Below are 4,974 nucleotides of genomic sequence, written 5' to 3' on the forward strand. Positions count from 1 at the left end.
TAGAGAGATCCAAGATTGAGATTGAAACAGAATTTCTTCAATTCTCCAATCCAAGATCCAAGACAAATGTAAAATGAATTTGAAAGCAATGGAAACAAAGAAATTAAAGTTCACAAAAGCTCTCCGAAAACTATTATGAAAATTCCAAAAGGAAAGCTCCCCGAATAACTTGAATTCTATCCTATTTATACACTTTCAAAAATGATCTTCAAGCCTTGAGTTGGGCCTTTGCTCTTGGTGGAATTGGGTTGAAAGAGGCCTTGGTTGATTGCTCTTGAAGTTTGAAGAAGAACCGAAGTGAACCAATTGAACCGGGTTTGAGGTTAGCAAAAGTTGGACCAAAAGTTTGAGCCAAAGTTAGGGGTCTAACTTTGGCTCCAACTTTTCATAGCAGACAACACATTTTTCTGGTATGGACGTTGGTGCCAACGTTAGGGGTCTAACTTTGACCCTAACGTTGGCCTTGTCTTGTATGCTAGTGGCGCCAACGTTAGCCTCCAAGTTAGGGGGCTAACGTTGGGGCTAACGTTGGCCCTTCTCCCTTTGTAATTCATGTGCCAACGTTAGCCTCCAAGTTAGGGGGCTAACGTTGGGGCTAACGTTGGCCCTTCTCCCTTTGTAATTCATGTGCCAACGTTAGCCTCCAAGTTAGGGGGCTAACGTTGGGGCTAACGTTGGCCCTTCTCCCTTTGTAATTCATGTGCCAACGTTAGCCTCCAAGTTAGGGGGCTAACGTTGGCGCAAACGTGGGATGGCCAGGGAGGAAATTTCAAGTTCCAACATTAGCCTCCAAGTTAGGGGGCTAACGTTGGGGCTAACTTCTTGCTTCCTGGTTCAATTTCACTTATTCCATTGTCCTCTCTTCACTCCTAGCCATTCCTCTTTGCTTCAACCTTTCTCCAAGTTTTCTTCACCTATCATTAATCAACCAAACTCATCAAAGCTATGCTCAAAATCATGAGATATTCAATCTTTCATAATATGCAACAAATATAGCATAAAACCTCATGAAATGGCATGAATTCATATATGGTTGGTTCAATCAAGGGAAACATGAAAATCTACTCAATTAGCTTGCTTGTAGCTCAAGAAAGTGCATAATTCTAATGAAAACAAAAGAAAAAGACTAGTTAAAATAGGCTAAGATGACTCGTCATCACAACACCAAACTTAAAGCTTGCTTGTCCCCAAGCAAGAAATGAATTATGTTCAGAGATTCTTTCAATTAAGATGGATTGAGAAACACTTGTAAAGTGCAGTGAGTGAAGTGATCAAGTATCAGTGGGGTGAACTCTAAATCATATGCTCATGCAAGGACTTCAGTGCTCACTAGTCCTTACATATTGGGAGTCGTAGGTCTTAGGATTTTCATCCAAATGGTACCATGGAGATCTCTTTTTATGTAATCACCTTGAAGCAGCTTATAGTTTCTGTGCTTTGGCCTCGACTCTAAGTATCATGTCTCAAAGCGGCTCTTTAGATAAGCTTTCAATCAATACTCCTAAACCAGTTGGTTTTAAGGTATTAGGTGTTAAAGCACCCCTAAGGATTTACTTGCTCAAGCCTCTTTCCTTGACACACTTCAACCACAAGCATTTACTAGGATAACAACTCTTTGAGTTTTTGTGAGTGCAAACAAGTTTTGAAGATGAGAATGTTGTGAATGATAAAACATCTTGCTTATTGAATTATAAAGAAAGAAATTATACTATACATGCAGGCAGGGGTATATAGAAAGAAACTATACTATGCAATTAAGGATACAATCCAACTTTCAATCACAGCAATATTTGATGCAGAACAATCACTTAACAATACAACCTGTTGGAGTTCAATTGCTTTTCTTTTTCTCATCATCATCATTGCTGGCCTTTAGGTTCATCTTTTGTCTCTTTGGTTGATGATGCTTAATCCTTCCAACAGCTTGTATGGATCTCTGCAATGATATTGAAAGTTGCTTGTTGGCTTCAGGTGATATTTGAGGTGGGTTATGAGATGTGGGTGGTGGGTGGCAGGCATTTTGGTTAGTGAATTGGTTGTTGGAGTTGAAGCTCCTTGGTTCCTGATGTTGAGGTTCTCTCATTCTGAAATAAGAGTGTGGCTTCCATGGTGGAAATTGTTCATTCACTGTGGTGGAGTGGAGAAAATCAATTTGTCTGGCCATATCAGTCCGCCTCACATCAATTTTTGGTGCCGTTACCGGGGAGTTGCAATTATGTGCTAAATTATTAATTGGTGTACATATTTTTAATTTTTGCGTATTTTATTTTATTTCATTACCATGAGCTATATATTTCTCTCATTGAATGACACGTTCACTGCCTGATCCGAGCTTAGCCGCATTTGATCCTGAAATTGAAAGAACTCTTTCACGTATTAGGCAAGCTCGGCGTCGGTTAGTATCTGAGGGTGAATCTGAACCGCCATCTGAGAGAGAAACAAGCTCCTCTACTACTGATTCAGTTGATTCATGTGCAAATAACATGACAGCACCCAGGAGGATCACTCTCCAGGAGGCAGGGGCCCCAGACTTTATCCTGCAACCGTATCAAGTGCGTCATCCAAATCTGGCTGCAGATTTTGAATTGCACTAATCAACTTGATGTCCAAGTTTCATAGCTTACCTACTAAGGAGCCTATCAAGCACCTCAGGGACTTTCAGACAGCCTATTCTACTGTTAGGCGTCATGGTGCAAATGAAACTTCTATTCTGCTGACCGCCTTCCCGTTTTCTCTTGAGGGAAAGGTGAAGGAGTGGTACTACTCCCAACCTGAAGCAACTGTTACTAACTGGGACACGCTCAGGAGAGAGTTCTTGGAAAAATACTTTCTAGCTGAAGTTACAGATATATTGAGGAAAGAGATTTCCTGCCTCATTCAAGGTGAATCTGAGACTCTTTATGAGTACTGGGAGCGCTTCAAGAATCTTCTTCACGTCGAAAACAGTCAATGACTCCCGAGATGCTTCTGATTCAATAATTCCTGAAAACAGGGCTGGCGCGCCTAACAGGAGATTCGATAACCCGGCATTCGTAGATCAATCCTCCTTTGCTTTTGCTAAAGATGGCATTCTATTAGAAATGGAATTGTGCAAACCCTATTTTTTCTCTGGCCGCGGGTGTGGTTCTTATACTAGTGATCTTCTTGTAAGGGACAAAGTGGCTTAGTTGAACATAGTGAGACTAAGCTGGCTTCTATCCCAACAGCGAGTAAGGACCCAAGGCAAGGTGACGAAGGTAAGAGGGAAAGTGCTAACACCAATAAATCCCTTAGGGCAATCAGTCTTTGACTCCCTTCCCATTCTTGCATCTCGGAGGGCTTTGCCGGCTAGTGGTTACCTATGTGCGAAAACATTCCTCGCAAAAAGTCTTTATTTGACCTGCTAACAGGGCATTTTCCCTTCCAGTTAAGTGTCCTTCTGGTATCTAGCTTAGAGCTAGTTGCAGTAGATTCTTGGCCCCGCTTTACTTTTTAGGATAGGGGTCAAGACAAGTTTGCTAGTCCCCATAGGAATCAAAACCATGTTCTTTTATTCCTATAAACATCTTTCAAATTTCCATAGACAAAACTCTTATAACACGCGGAGGTTTGCTTCCTTGGTCTAGCTTCCTGGCTTTCTTTTTCGATTGGGAATGGCAATTGAAAAAGTCTTTCCCACAACCAGGGTCAGGCCTATATAATATAATGTTTGGACGAATAAGCTGAAATTACTTTAAGGCTTTCCTCTAACTTTCTCTACATTTGGTATGCATGCCTTAGAGATCTCATACAGCAACAGGTACTCACAGAATCTTATACGTTTTCCTTCATATTGGGCCAGTAACCTTCCTCACCTGATCTACGACCACCCTTCTCCTCTAATGGTTCCTTCCGAGGTCGTCTAGTTCATTACCATTACATTAGGATATGTCCTCACTCAGAATAAGGGGAAGGAAGATAGGGCTAAAAATACTAAATAAATAAATAAAATGAATTCAAAAATAATAACATAAATTAAATGACAGATTTTTGAAAATTAACAGGAAAAATAAACAGAAAAATTAAAATAAATTTAACTAGGTAACACCAAACTTAATTTCAGAAATTAAGGAAAAATATTAATACTATTTATTTATTAATTTTTTTTATTCGAAAATTTTTAAATAAAATTTAAATAAAATCAAAACTAAAACACCTAATCTAAGCAATCAAACAACTAATAGTTGTTAATCACAATCAATCCCCGGCAACGGCGCCAAAAACTTGGTGCGGAAATTCTCTAACCACAAACTAACCGGCAAGTGCACCGGGTCGTACCAAGTAATACCTCAGGTGAGTGAGGGTCGATCCCAGGAGGATTGATGGATTAAGCAACAATGGTTGATCAATTTACTTAGTTAGGAAAACAGAAAATAGTGTTTGAGAGTTCAAAGACATTAAACAATATAAAAAATATTAAAGGAAGGCAAGTAAATAAGTTGGGAATAAAGTATGGAGAAACAGTTAAGCCTTCAGAGTTATCTATTTTTCGGATTGACTTTTCTTATGAATTTATTTTAATCATGCAAGATTCAATTCATGGCAACTATATGTGACTAGACCCTAATTCCTTAGACGTTTTTAGTCTCCTCTAAAATTTATCAACAGCCAATTCCTTGGTCAATTAATTCCAATTAGGGGGTGAAGTTCAATTCTAGTTATATGCCACAAAAATCCTAATTATCCAAATATAAGAGGATTATATGTCACGTATCCCGTTAAATCCAGATAATTAAAATTTAGGAGAATATGTTTTCAAACTGTTGTTCAAGTAAAGAGCTTTTCCAAGTTATATAAGAACTCAATTAGAAAGAGTCATACTTTCGTTCCACCCAAATTCATCAAATAAAGAACGAAAACAATTCTTGAAATATAAATCAAGTCATGAATTAAAATAGACAAACAATAAAACCAATCCATACAATAGATAGAGCTCCTAACCAATGTTCTGAAAAC

The sequence above is a fragment of the Arachis ipaensis genome, chromosome B03 (genome assembly GCF_000816755.2).
Source record: "Arachis ipaensis cultivar K30076 chromosome B03, Araip1.1, whole genome shotgun sequence".
NCBI classification, from domain to species: domain Eukaryota; kingdom Viridiplantae; phylum Streptophyta; class Magnoliopsida; order Fabales; family Fabaceae; genus Arachis; species Arachis ipaensis.